The sequence below is a fragment of the Cricetulus griseus genome, chromosome 2, assembly GCF_003668045.3.
Source record: "Cricetulus griseus strain 17A/GY chromosome 2, alternate assembly CriGri-PICRH-1.0, whole genome shotgun sequence".
Lineage (NCBI taxonomy): Eukaryota > Metazoa > Chordata > Mammalia > Rodentia > Cricetidae > Cricetulus > Cricetulus griseus.
Genome location: NC_048595.1, coordinates 103,372,619 through 103,388,427, shown reverse-complemented (window position 1 = coordinate 103,388,427; position 15,809 = coordinate 103,372,619). Strand labels below are relative to the sequence as shown.

Here is a 15,809-nt window from a genome sequence, read left to right as displayed (position 1 = left end):
TATACTCATTTATGTACATATGTATATTGTATAAATTATGTATATATGGATATGTCATAAATACACACACACACACACACACACACACACACACACACACACACACATATATATATATCCTGTTCAGTCAATTTAGTGTTTCTTGTAGGTAAATGATTTTTGGGATAGCCAGTTGGTGTTGGATAACCTACCCAGGGCCTATATCTGGAGAAAACTAATTCCCCACCCTCTACATCCTTTCTTACCTCTCTGCCCCCCTCCTTCTCTAGCTCCCTGCCTCCCCTCACCTCTCAGCAGCCATTAATTGCCTGCAGTTATTCCTCTAATTGTGGAGCTTTGTGAAGCTCCTCCGTCTGAATTGAAATGTCAACTTGTATTCTCATTGTCCAGGTCTTTAGGCAATTATATAGTGAAGTCCAGCTTCCCTGTCTTAGAGACTGCACTGTCTTAAAGCAAATGACCTGGTCATCTAGTTCTTACAGTATTTTTTCTTCTTCCACTGTGTTCCCTGACTTTTCTATGAAGGAATTGTGTTGTATCCACTGGAGTTGAGTACCTTATTATCTTCTGTTGGCTTCATTTTGGCACATATACTCACAGTTTTCCCCAAAGTTGGTCTAATATCTACCATTTGAATAATTCTCATAAGATGACCATTCTACCAAACTATATTCATTTTGGCTTTTCTGCCAAGGAATCATGAATAAATTTAATGTTATATAAAATATATTCTTGAAATGTACACATAATTAAACTTTATTAGAAAATGATCTATTTTTAGTTAAGTGAGAAGGTGATCAGTTGGAAACTTCAATTATTTAACAAGGTTAACAACTTTCTATACATAATAGTTTTTGAAGATTTATGACCTATAGATGTACAAAGTTCAAATCAATCAAGCCTGTTTTAACAGTTTGTCTCTGTAGAATTTATGCAGCATCAAACTGAATATTCTTTGATTTATTTAGTATTTTGTCATGATGAGGGTATGTAATGAAGGCAGATTTACCTTCTACTACACACACCTATCTTAATTGAGGAAAAGGATTAAAAGAATAAAATCTCTCACTTAAATTACACTTTCATGGTTATTCTCAGGCTCATCATAGCTTACTAACTCCTTGTGCATTTGTGCAATTAGAAAATCAGATTGGTCTTGCTCCAGGAGTATAAATTGCTTAGACTCTATCTGTAGAAAATAAAAACCAAAATCAAATTATGTGTTTCAAGAATAAAGATGAAGATTTAGTAATTAGGAAATATTGCAAAAACTATTAATGCATGTTCCATTCAGTAATGTGTAAATCAGCTCCCCTTTTTTATATCAAATTATAAACAAGCCCCTGAAAGAGATGAAGGCATTAAACCTATTCCCAGGCCAGATCCTATTAGGATAATTGTACACAGCCACCAAGCTAAATTCTCTCTGTAATTTCATTTTCAAAACCAAAATCACACAGCCGAATCTGTGCTCTCTTCCCCAGTGTACCATGGTTATACAAGTGCTCTATTCAGCAGCTGCTGTGTTCCACTCCATAAGTGGTTACATTCCCATTTTTCAGAAATAATTCATTTCTGTAGAAATAATACTCATCCATTTCATAATGTCAGTGCTGTTTTCATTCAGCCCACATAAACAGTGTCAGTATGAGAATGTGGATAATTTCACAGATGATAAAACAGAGGACGCACAGAGGAAAGACACATGGTGGACTGTTGTTCTGCTTCTTATGGAAATGACCCCAAATGGTTCCCTGGGATGTTTTCATTTGCCCCATATTTTTCTTTGTTATGATCTCTATATAAATAATGACAAGGGTTAGAGGATGACACTGTTGTCACCAGGCAGGGAGAATTAGGATGATGAGATGCATGGGCCATTAGAATAAAATGCTGCAGGATAAATCCATTAGGTAGTCTTCTGATTCATATCTCAGTGTCCATGATTAACTTGATAATTCAGAAATATGCAATGATATTAATTGTACCGTAGCCTCAAAGTATGTAATATGAAGCTGTCTTACCTAGGGTTTCTAATGCTGAAGCAAAACACCATGAACAAAAAGCAAGTTTAAGAGGAAAATGTTTGGCCGGGCGTTGGTGGCACATGCCTTTAATCCCAGCACTCAGGAGGCAGAGGCAGGTGGAGCTCTGTGAGTTCGAGGCCAGCCTGGTCTCCAGTGTGAATGCCAGGATAGGCTCCAAAGCTACACAGAGAAACCCTGTCTCGGAAAAAAAAAAAAAAAAAGAGGAAAAAGTTTGCTCTTCACCTTTCCTCCACCATTGTACATCATATATCTGAGTTGGCTTCTAACCATGTCTTCTCACAAGACTTTCAGAATCAAGTGATTCCTGGCCAAGAAACAAAAGAAAAAAATTTCCTATTCCTCAGTGGATTTAGATGAAAACTGGTAACAAAATCAAGGAAAACTCCAAGAGAAGACACTGGAGAACCAAGCTGGGCCTGTAAGGATTCACACAATCAATGGCAAGACTTGAGAGCTTGTACTGAATCATGGTCGATACAATCTATGCTACCAAATGGAGTTCCACATTTTTAACCTGGAGACTTGGTCATGTTTAAGTTGGGATAAAAATATACAGTAATAAAACATATCGAGTCTTTCAAACTGGAAAAAAGAGGAAAAGGTTTATTCTCCTTACACTTCCACATTGCTGTTCATCACTGAAGGAAGTCTGAATGGGAATTCAAATAGAGTAGGATCCTAAAAGCAGGAGCTGACATAGAAGTCACGGAGGGATGCTGGTTACTGGCTTGCTCCTCCTAGATTGCTCAGTCTGATTTCTTATAGAACCCCATACCACAAGCCCAAGGATTGCAACACCCACAATGAGCTGGGTCTTCCCCCATCAATCACTAGTTAAGAAAATGCCCTACAGCCAATCCTTATGAAGACATTTTCTTAATTGAGGTTCCTTCCTTTAAAATACCTGTAGTTTGAATGTTAAGTTGACATAAAACTAGCCAACACACTAACCAAGAAATTCATGTAATAGTGTATGGTAGACAGAGTGAAAGGTAGAGGACCTTGGCTGCCTTAAAGTGTGTTTTTCCTAAATGTGTGGAACTCCTATCCTGTGTCTCTCTGGTGTTTTCTGAGCCTTGGCATGCATATGTTAGGAAGACAAACTTTTTCTTTGTGAAAGAAAAAATAGATAAATGAGCACAGGTCACATTTATCCCTTAAAATTAAAGCCACCTCCCCTCCTTCCGTTAAACTTGCATGTATCTTCCAGGTTTATGTTCCCTAATCTTTCACGCTAATACTTTCAAACACATGCTCAATAGAAGCAAAATAAAATAAATGCATCCATTGCTTGAAATTATCACCAAATACCAAGTAATTATAATAATATCAGATGTAAGACTTTTGAGAAATGATTTAAATTTATCATTTGAAAACATGCCCATTTCTATATGGGCTCCTTGTTATAAATAATTCCATTTAAAAATGGGCTAAAATTTTGTCAAGATGTTTGTGCTTTCTAGTAATTTGATCATATAATATTTTCTTTTCCATTGTCACATATGTATGGTAGGTATGTATGTTGCCAAGCATGTGTTAGGATGCACATGCACTTCTGTTTGCATGAGTATGGGCATGCATGTGGAGGGAAGTACTTTCTCTTTGGTTTGCATGCATGTGTCATGCTTGTGTGGCAGTGTGCATGCTTTTTTGCATGTTTATGGGAATTCATGTGTGAGGACGCACATTCACTTGTGTTTTCAGGCATGGGGAAGCCCAGGGTTGAGATTCCTCAGTCCTCTTCTCCTGTATTGAAACATGTCTTTAATGAAACCTATAGCTATCTGGTATGCCAGTATTGCAAGCCAGGTTGCTTGGGGGCTTCCCCTTCTCTGCCTTCAAAGGCTGAAATTACAGAGAGGCCATCACACCTACCTGGCTTTTAATGAATTCTGGAATCTGAACTCTGAATTTCAAGCCTAGAGAACAAGTGCTTCAGCCGCAGATCTGTATTCTCAACCCTCATTATATGATTTTATTATCTCAATTATAATGTGATATATAAACAAACTTCATAACTCTGCACCACTTCAGCATTTCTTGAATAAATCCTATATATCTATAATAGATTTACTTTTTATTACACACACTTGGATTTTTTTTATTTCAAATAGTAATTGAGATATTTGCTTTGTTCCTAAGCACTGCTTCAAAACAGATTTGTGTTTTGTAGTTAACCTGCTAGAGCTTTGCAACATGGAGATACCTAATATAGAAAATTCCCAGTTGCTGTACCTTTAATTCATTCAAGTTGTTTGAATCACATTAGTAAAATAAAATAAGAGAATTTGGGAAGTCTTAACACTTTTATGAATGAGTTCTTTGGTTAAATTTTTCAAGTTTTGAACTTTCTAGCTTCTACTGAACTTGTCTATTTTTTATTTACCTAGAAATCTTTCCTGGAAATACCTCTGTAGATGAGGCTGGCCTCACACTCACAGTGATCTGCCTGCCTCTGGCTCCCGAATGCTGCCCGGCTACCTAGAAATTTTGAGTGTAGCATATATAGACTTTCAAAGACATTCTCACTTATGACCATCTCTTTTGATGGACTTTTTTCTCCATTTTTTATTTGAATTAGAAACAAGATTGTTTTACATGTCAATCCCACTTCCCTTTCCATCCCTTCTTCCCCTGTGCCCCCAACTAACACCCTACCTATCCTATACCCTTTCTGCTCCCCAGAGAGGGTGAGGCCTTCCACAGGGAGTCTTCAGAGTCTGTCAATCCTTTGAGATAGAGCCTAGGCCCACCCCCATGTGTCTGGGCTCAGGGAGTATCCCTCTATGTGGGATGGACTCCCAAAGTCCATTAATATGCTAAGGAAACCTACTGCTCCATTTCCAAGGTCTCCTCACTGACACCCATGTTCAGGGGTTCTGGATAAGTTCCATGCTGGTTTCCCAGCTATCAGTCTGGGCACCAAGAGCTCTCCCTTGTTCAGGTCAGTTGTTTCTGTGGGCTTCACCAGCCTAGTCTGGACCGCTAGGCTCATCTGTCCTCTGCAACTGGATTCCAGTTCAGTTCACTGTTTAGCTCCAGATTTCTGCTTCTACTTCCACCAGCTGCTGGATGAAGGCTATAGGATGGTATATAAGTTAGTCATCAATCTCATTATCAGGGGAGGGCATTTAAGGTAGCCTCTCCTCTTTTGCTTAGATTCTAAGTTGGTGTCATCTTTGTAGATCTCCAGATATTTCCCTAGTGACTTATTTCTCTATAATGCCTGTCTTTATTTTGGTATCTCTTACCTAGCTCTCCCTTATTCTTACCCCAACTCTACCTTCCTGCTCCCTCATGTCCTCCTCACCCCTCATCTTCTCCCCTTTTCATTTTCCTGACTCACTGCCCCCCATGCTCCCAATTTGCTCAGGATATGTTGTTCCTTCCCCCTTCCCAGGGATCATGTATATATCTCTTAGAGTGCTCCTTGCTTCCTAGTTTCTCAGGTTCTGGATTGTAGGCTGACAATCCTTTGCTCTATGGCTAAAATCCATATATGAGTGAGTACATACCATCTTTGTCTTTTTGTGACTGGGTTACCTCTCTCATAATGGTTTCTTATAGTTTCATCCATTTGCTTGTGCATTTCAAGATTCCATTTTTTCCCCTGAGTAGTACTCCATTGTGTAGATGTACCACATTTTCACTATCCATTCTTCAGTCAAGGGGAAGTAACCTTGGTGGGCTTTTTATCTCTATGGTTGATTTTATATTCATTTGCACCATATTCCTTGTTATGATCCAGTATTTGATTATTTGTTTTTTGTTATATTGTTTATATCATAAAGTTCTAACTCCCCTGAGTCTGTAAGCCATTGGTTCATTAGAATAGTGGGCTACTGATGAGTTCTACAGATGAAGCAAGAGCACAGAATAAAATCACTATGGGTGTCAAAATGGTGAGGGGACCAAACTTAATAGGCTTATAAATAGTCAAGACGGATGATGGGAAGAGATGGTAAAGAGTCATGCCAAAAAGGTAGGGGAAGGGAGCACATGGCTGCTGGCACAGTTCCAGAGGGTTAAGCTACCCAGGATTAAGAGCAGAGGCATCAGAAGCTTGAAGCTTCAAGGTATAACTTTAGCTCCTAGAGTCCAAGGCCAAGAGCCACAAGTTAAGAGCAGTAATCCTTGTACTTACTTCAACCCCTACAATCACAAGTCTTTAGATTTCAATGACAATAACTATAAGGCTGCAGGTTTTATTTTAGTTTTATTCATTTTCATTAAATTTATTTCTTTATTTTATATCCCCTCATGTCCCCCCATTCCCTCCCTCCACCTCCCTTTTGCCAACACTCCAATCCACCCCTCCTCAGTTTCTGTTTAAAAAGGTCAGGGCTCCCAAAGATATCAACAAAGCATGGCATATCAAATTATGGTAAGACTAAAATCTTCCTCTTGTGTTAAGGCTAGACAACACAACCAGTATGAGGAATAGGTTCCCAAAAGCCAGCCAAAGCACTAAGAACAGTGTCTGCTCCAAATGTTAGGAGTCCTGAAAGAAGTTCAAGCTAGACAACTGGCAAATTTATGTAGAAGGTCAGTTCCCTGAAAGATACCTGGTAGTTGTTTCAGACTCAGTGAGTTCCTATGAGCCCAAGTTAGTTGATTCTGTGGGTTTCATTCTAATGTCCTGGATCCCTCTGGTTCCTACAACCCTTTTCCCTTTTTTTCTGTGGCAGGATTTCCTGAGCTATCCCTGATGTTTATCTGTGGATCTCTGTATTTGTTTCCATCAGTTAGTGGATGCAGCCTCTCTGATGACAACTGGCATAGGCACCATCTATGAGTATAGCCGAATATCATTAGGCATCATTACATTGATATTTTTCCTCCAATTATGTTTGGTTCTATCCTAGGTCTCTGGGTTGTCATGATCCAGGTAATGTCAGGGGCAAGCTTACTCTTGTGGCATGGTCTCAGGCTGGATTCATCTTTGGACAACCACTCCCACAATCTCTGCATCCATCAATATATGCTGTAGGCAAGTCAGATTGTAGGTTGAAGGTTATATAGGTAGTGCACTAATACTTCCACTGGAAGTATTGCTTGGTCACAGAAGATGTCTAATTCAGGCTACATATCTGGTATTGTTAGGAGTCTTAGCTGGGATCATCCTGGTTTGGGATAAGATCTTCACCAGCCCCACACCTGACATAGGGCTGATTTCCAAAATACATAATAACGCAAGAAACTAGACATCAAAAGTCCAAATAATCCAATTTAAAAATGGGGTACACATCTAAACAGAGAATTCTCAACAGGATAATCTCAAATGGCCAAACATACAAAGAAATATTCTTCTGGGACTCCTAATGGTGGGAATGGGAGGTGTCTTTGACTATATTGCCTAATCTTGGGACCTTTTTTATCCTATTGGGTTACCACATTCAGCCTTGATATGTGGATTTATGCCCAATCTTATTATATCTTGCTATGACATGTTCAGTTGATATCCATGGGTAGCCTGCTTTTCAGTGAAAGGAAATGGAGGAACAGTGGATCTGGGTGAGAAGGGACGTACATAGGGGTCACTTAGGGTGGTGGAGGGAGGGGAAACTGTGATTGTGATGTAATGTGTGAGGGAAGAATAAATATTTTTTTAAATTAAGAAATAAGAGAGAAATATTCAGCCTCCTAATCTATCAGAGAAATTCAAATTAAAATGACCCTAAGTCCATCTTACACCTGTCAGAATGGCTAAGATCAAAAACACAAGTGACAGCTCATGCCAGTAAGGAGTAAGCGAAACACTCCTCCATTGCTGGTAGGAATGCAAACTTGTACAGCCACTTTGGAAATCAATAAGGTGGTTTCTATGAAAACAAGGAATGTGTCTACCTCAAGATCCAGTGATACCACTCTTGAGCATATACCCATACCACAAGGACACTTGCTCAACTATATTCAAAGCAGATTTGTTCATAGTAAGCAGAACCTGGTAACACTATACATCTCCCTCAAAGGAAGAATAGATTTAAAAATGTGATACATTTTCATAATGAAGTATTACTCATCTGTTAAAAACAAAAACGTCATGAAATTTGCAGACAAATGAATGGAACTCGAAAAAGTCATCCTGAGTGAGGTAACCCAGATCCAGAAAGACAAACACGGTATAAATTCACATGGATATTAGCTTTAAAGAAAAGAATAATCATGCTACAATATGCAGACCCCAAGAGGCTAGGTAACAAGGAAGGTTCAAGACTATGGGTTTAAAAGCCTCAGAATTTCTGGGCAGAAAACACTACTGGGGTCTCCCCATATCTATTCACAACTTCTATCTGAGTAAAAGCAATGAACACAGCATTTGTGACAACACAATGATAAGGTCATTCAATGACAGAGTTTTCAGAAGTGATGCATGAGAATCACAGGTTTTGGCTTTACTATCACTTTAATTGAAATTGTGACTTCTATATTGTTTATGTGCCTTTATAATATACTCTCTGAATGTCTATTTCAGATGTCTGCTTTGGATAAGACAAATGTTTTTTGCTATAAAGATTTGACCCTGATATTCTCTCTTTACTTATTTTTCATTTTTAAAAAATCCATGATTTTACCTCAAATTTACTTCAATAAACATAGCAGCATCTTTATTTGTGTGAGCTGTACTCAAAGTGAAATACTAGAGTCAATACCTACTAACTAACTACATAATAATTTAATGAAACTAAGTAAATTATTTCATTCCAAAAAGTCTATTACATAAATACATTAAAAGAAAAAAATCTATATTTTCCATATCCAGTTCATGGTAAGATAGAAGATTGAAATAGCAGACCAGAGCACCAGAAACAAGAATTTACTCCTAGCCAGTGCCAAGAAACATTTTAAAATCAAAATGTGGGAACTGGAAGCTACAGTTGTCAAAAGTAGAAGATTCCAATCCTGTGGATTACCACCAGGATCATCTGCCCCTGCTCTCCCAGGAATGACTTTGTCCTTTCCCCAAATTCTTTTCTGAAAATGTCTCATGAATTTTCTTAGTTACTCTATTCCTTAGTATAAGATTTCTTATGGCCACTGAATCCTCCAGAGGGACCTGGAGGCCATCATTCATGCCTTCCCCCTCCACCCTCAGGTAGAGTGGTGAGAGTCAGGGGCTTCTCCATCCAACATCTCCCACTCTGAGTCCCCTGAACTTCAGAGCAGTCAGATGCTTCCTGCCATGGAATCCTGCAGAGGGACCTGGAGGCAGTCTACAACAGTCATCATCATTCACCATCATTGCCTTCCCCCTACAAACACTGGTAGAGCAAGTGAGTGAAGCATTGAGAGAAGAGGATAGACCCTTGAACCCATACCCACCAGAAGAGGGAACAACCCCACCTATACCAACTGGAAGAAAAGATGGGAAGACAACAGTATAAGAACACATCCAACAATAGAAAAGCTAATATGACACCACCAAATTCTAGGAACTCTATACCACCAAGACCTGACCATCCCAACACAGACAAAACAGAAGAGAATGACCTTAAAATCAACTCCATGAAAATGATAAAGGCCCTTAAAGAGGATACAAGAAAATCCATTAAAGAAATGGAAGAAAAAAAAACAAACAAAAATGCAGGAAATCAACAAATCTCTTAAAGAAAGCAAGGAAAGCCAAGAAAAAAACAAACAGATGAAGGAATCAAGACCTGAAAACTGAAATACAGACAATAAAGAAAACAAAAACTGAGGGAATGCTGGAAATAGAACTACAGATGCAAGCATAACCAAAAGAATACAAGAGATGGACGACAGAATCCCAGGTGCTGAAGATAAACTAGAGGAAATAGATTCATCAATCAAAGAAAATCTTAAATCCAACAAATCATTAACACAAAATATCCAGGAAATGTGGAACACCATGAAAAGACCAAACCTAAGAATAATAGGTATAGAAGAAAGAGAGGAAGCCCAGCTCAAAGGTGCAGAAAACATATTCAACAAAATCATAGAGGAAAACTTTCCTAACCTGATGAAGGAGATGCCTCTGAAAGTGCAGGAAGCTTACAGAACACCAAATAGACTGCCCCCCAAAAATAATAAGTACTCTCACCACATAATAATCAAAACAATAAACATACAGAATAAAGAAAGAATATTAAGGGCAGCTAAGGAAAAAGGCTAAGTACCATACAAAGGCAGACCTATCAGAATTACACCCAACTTCTCCATGGAAATCGTGAAAGCCAAGAGGTCCTGGATAGATGTTCAACAAACACTAAAAGACAATGGATGCCAGCCCAGACTACTATACATACCAAAACTCTAAATCATAATAGATGGAGAATATAAGATATTCCATGACAAAACCAAATTTACACAATACATATCCACAAATCCATTCCTGCAGAAAGTTCTGGAAGGAAAACTCCAACCCAAGGAAGTCAACTACACTCAGAAAAACATAGACAATAGATAATCTCACTTACCAAAATCCAGAAATAGAGCAAAATATACAGAAAATACCACCACCAAAAACAAATCAAAAACAAACAAGAAATAATAATCAGTGACAATTAATATCCTTCAATATATATGGTCTTAACTCACCTATAAAAAGACACAGGCTAACATAATGGATATGAAGACAGAATCCATCCTTCTGCTGCATACAAAAAACACACCTCACCTTCAAAAACAGAGGTGACCTCAGAGTCAAGGGTTGGGAAAATATTTTCCAAACAAATGGCCGTAAGAAGCAAGCTGGTGTAGCTATCCTAATGTCTAACAAATTAGACATCAAATTAAAAACAATCAAAAGAGATGAAGAAAGGCATTTCATATTCATCACAGGAGAAATCCATCAAGATGGAGTCTTAGTTCTAAACATCTGTGGACCAAGTACAAAGGCACCCACATTTGTAAAGGAAATATTACTAAAACTTAAATCACTCATTAAACACCACACACTTTTAATGGGAGATTTCAACGCCCTATTCTCATCACTAAGCAGGACCACCAAACTGAAAATAAACAAAGCAACAAGGGAACTAACAGAAGTTATGATGCAATTGGGATTAATAGACATCTAAAGAACATTCTATCCAAACATGAAATAATATACATTCTTCTCAATGCCACATGGAAACTTCTCTAAAATCAACCACATACTTGGAAACATAGCAAACCTCAACAAATACAAAAAAACTGTCATAGCCCCCTATATCTTATCAGATCACCATGGTTTAAAGTTAGAATTCAACAGCAACACAAATTGCAGAAACCCTACAAACTCATGGAAATTGAACAATGCACAATTGTAACATTCCTGGGTCAAGGAAGAAATAAAAAAAAGAAATAAAAGACTTCCTCAAATTCAAGGAGAATGAAGACACAACATACCCAAACTTATGGTACACTTTGAAAGCAGTTAAGAGGAAAGTTCATAGCATTAAGTGCACACATGAAAACTTGGAGAAGGGTCACAGTAGAGAATTCACAGCACAAATAAAAGCTCTAGAACAAAAAGAAGCAAACTCACCCCAGAGGAATAGACACCAGGAAATAATCAAATTGAGGGCTGAAATCAATAAAGTAAAAAGAAAGGAAACAATACTAAGAATCAATGAAACAAAGAGTTGGCTATTTGAGAAAATCAATAAGATAGACAAACATTTATCCAAAGTAACCAAAATGCAAAGGAAGAGCATGTTAATCAATAAAATTAGAAATAAAAAGGGGTACAAAAAAGACACTGAGGAAATCCAGAGAATCACCATGTCATACTTTGAAAATCTATACTCCACAAAATTCAAATATTTAAAGGAAATGGACAATTTCTTGGATAGATATCACCAAAATTGAATCGAGAACAGATACATAATTTAAATAGACATATAAAACCTAATGAAATAGAAGCAGTCATAAAAATCTCTCAAACAAAAAAAATCCCAGAGCCCGATGGTTTCAGTGCAGAATTCTACCAGATATTCAAAGAAAATCTAATACCAGTACTCCTCAAACTGTTCCAAGCAATAGATGCAGACAGGTCATTGTCAAACTCTTTGTACAAGACTACAATTACCTTGGAAACCAAACCACAAAAAGACAAAACTAAAAAAAAAATAAAGACCGATATCCCTCATGAATATTGATGCATCAATACTCAATAAAATACTGGCAAATCTAATCCAAGAACACATCAGAAAAATCATTCACCATGATCAAGTAGGCTTCATCCCAGGAATGCAGGGATTCTTCAGCATATGATAATCCATCAATGTAATCCACCATATAAATAAACTGAAAAAAATTCACATGACCATCACACTAGATGCTGAAAAAGCCTTTGACAAAATACAACACTCCTTCATCGTGAAGGTCCTGGAACGATCAGGGATAACAGGAACATACCTGAACATAACACAAGCAATATACAGTAAACCAACAGACAACATCAAACTAAATGGAGAGAAACTCAATGTGATTCCTCTAAAATGAAGAACAAGACAAGGCTGTACACTCTCTCCATATCTCTTCAATATTATCCTTGAAGTTCTAACTAGAGCAATAAGACAAAAGAAATCAAGGGGATACAAAATGGAAAGGAAGAAATCAAATTTTCACTATTTGCAGATGACCGGATAGTTTATATAAGTGACCAAAAAACTATAACAGGGAAATCCTACAGCTGATAAACACCTTCAGCAAAATAACAGGATACAAGATTAACTCAAAAAATCAGTAGCCCTACTATGTACAGACGGGTTGAAAACGATATCAGAGAAACATCATCATTTACTATAGCCACAAACAACAAAAAATATCTTGGGGTAACACTAACCAAACAAGTGAAAGACTTATAGCAAGAACTTTGAGGCTTTTTTAAAAAAGAAATTAAAGAAGATACCTGAAAATGGAAAGGTCTCCCATGCTCTTGGATAGGTAGGATCAACATAGTAACAATGGCAATCTTGCCAAAAGCAATCCACAGATTGAAAGAAATCCCCATCAAAACACCAGCACAATTCTTCAAAGACCTTGAAAGAATAATAATCAACCTTATTTGGAAAAAGTAACTAGGATAGCCAAAACAACACTGTACAATAAAAGATCTTTCAGAGGCATCATCATCCCCGACTTCAAGCTATATTATAGACCTATAGTCCAACTTGGTACTGGCACAAAAATAGACAGGTAGACCAATGTAATTGAATTAACAACCCTGATATTAACCCACACACATATGAACACCCAATTTTTGATACAGAAGCTAAAACTCTACAATGGAAAAAAACCATCTTCAACAAATGGTGCTGGCATAACTGGATGCTGCCATGTAGAAGACTGCTGATACATCCATATCTGTCACCACGCACAAAACATAAGTCCAAATAGATCAAAGACCTCAACATAAATCTACCCACACTGAACCTCTAAGAAGAGAGTGTGGGGAGTACCCTTGAGTGAATTGGTACAGGAGACTGCTTCTTGAACATAACACCAGTAGCACAGACACTGATATCAACAATTAATAAATGGTACCTCCTAAAACTGAGAAGCTTCTGTAAGGCAAAGGACACAGTTAAAAAGACAAAAAGGCAGCCCAAAGAATGGGAAAAGATGTTCACCCAACTCCACATCTGTCAAAGGGCTAATCTCCAAAATTTACAAAGAACTCAAGAAGATAGTCTCCAAAACTACAAATTATCCAAGGAAAAAGTGGGGTACAGAACTAAATGGAGAATTCACAATGGAGGAGTCTAAAATTACTGAAAGCCACTTAAGAAAGTGCTCAACATCCTTAGCCATCAGGAAAATGTAAATCAAAACATCTCTGTGATACCATCTTACTCCTGTCAAAATGACTAAAACCAAATACTCCAATGACAGTTTATGCTGGATAGGATGTGGAGAAAAGGAACATTCCTCCATTTCTGGTGGGAGTACCAACTCGTACAGCCACTTTAGAAATCAGTATGGCAGTTCCTTGGGAAAATGGGAATCAGTCTGCCACAATATCCAGCAATCCCACTTTTAGGTATATACCCCAAAGAATTACATTCATACAACAAAGACATCTGGAAAATGTGGTACATTTCCACTCTTAGGCATATACCCAAAAGAAGCACATTCTTACAACAATGACATCTGTTCAACTATGGTCATAGCAGCATTATTTGTAATAGCCAGAACCTGGAAGCAACCTAGATGCACTCAACTGAAGAATGGATAGAAAAAATTGAATATTACTCACAGGAAAAAAATGGAATCTTGAAATTTGCAGGCAAATGGATTGTAAAAAGAAACCTTTCTGAGTGAGGTAACCTAGTGAAAAAAAGACAAACATGTTATGCACTCACTCACATATGGATTTTGCACATAGAGCATAGGATTACTAGCCTACAATCCACACCACTAGAGAAGTTAGGCAACAAGGAGGACTCTAAGTGAGACATACATGGTCCCTCAGAGAAGGGGAAAGGGACAAGATTGCCTGAGTAAATTGGGAGAATGGGGGAGGGGAGAGGGAGGTAGGAGAACAAGAAAAGAAGAAGAGGAGTGAGGAGGACATAAAGGAGCAGGAAGGTTGAATAGAGGAGAGCATTATAAGAGATACCATCAGAGAGGGAACTAGTATCGGGTTAAAGAGAAAGCAGGCACTAGGAATATGTCCATATATCTATAAAGATGACACCAACTAACCATCTAAGTAACTGTGGAGAGGCTACCTTAAATGCCGTCCACTGGTAATGAGATTGATGGTAACATATGCCATCCTAGAGCTTTTTTCCAGCACCTGATGCTAAACACCAACAGACTCTGAAAACCCCCCATGGAAGACCTCACTCTCCTTGGGGAGTAGAAATGGTATGGGATAGGTAGGGTATTAGTTGGATTTAGGGGAGGAGGGGAGGGAAAGGGAACTGGGATTGACTTGTAAAACAATCTTGTTTCTAATTTAAATAAAATATTGAGGAAAAAAGTAACTAGAATTTTAGTTACATGTTAAAAAATACAAAGATCCAGCATTTCCACTCTTAGGCATATACTCAACATCAACATCTGTTCAACTATGTTCATAGCATTATTTGTAATAGTTATTATTATTTGTAGTAGTTATTTGTAAATAATAATTTGTAAATTATTTACAAATAGTTATTTGTAAATAATTATCTGTAATAGTTCATTATTTGTAATAGATTTTGTATTTGCCAGAACCTGGAATCAACCTACATGCCCTCAACTGAAGAATGGATAGAGAAAATGTGGTACATTTACACAATGGAGTACTACTCAGTGAAAAACAAAAACAAAAACAATGGAATCTTGAAATTAGAAGACAAATGGATGGCTCTAGAAGAAACCATACTGAGTGAGGCAATCCAGTCACAAAAAGATAAACATGGTATGTACTCACTCATCTATGGATTTTAGGTATGTATCAGGGGATTGCCAGTGTACAATCCACACTGCCAGAGAAGCTGGGAAACAAGGAGCACTCTAAGTGAGACATCCATGGTACCCCAGAGAAGAGGAAGGGGGATAGCATCTCCTGAGCAGATTGGGAACATTGTTGGAGGGGAGAGGCAGCTGGAAGAAAGAGAGGGGCAGAAGAGGAGGGTAGAGGAGGAAATGGGGGAGCAGGAAAGTTGAGTTTGGGGGAAGAATACGGGAGAAGCAGGATGAGAGATATCATAAAAGAGGGAGGAATTATAGATTTGAGGAGAGATCTGGTACTAGAGAGAATTCCAGAGATCTACAAGGATGACACCAACTGGCAATCTGGGCAATAATGGAGAGGCTTCCTTG

At 37.9% G+C, this 15,809-nt stretch overlaps 1 pseudogene; it reads left to right on the top strand.

Annotated features, from left to right (window-relative positions):
* Window positions 1-2,316: 2,316 nt before the first annotated feature.
* Window positions 2,317-2,470, top strand: LOC118238222 (annotated as a pseudogene).
* The last annotated feature ends 13,339 nt before the right edge of the window (window positions 2,471-15,809 follow it).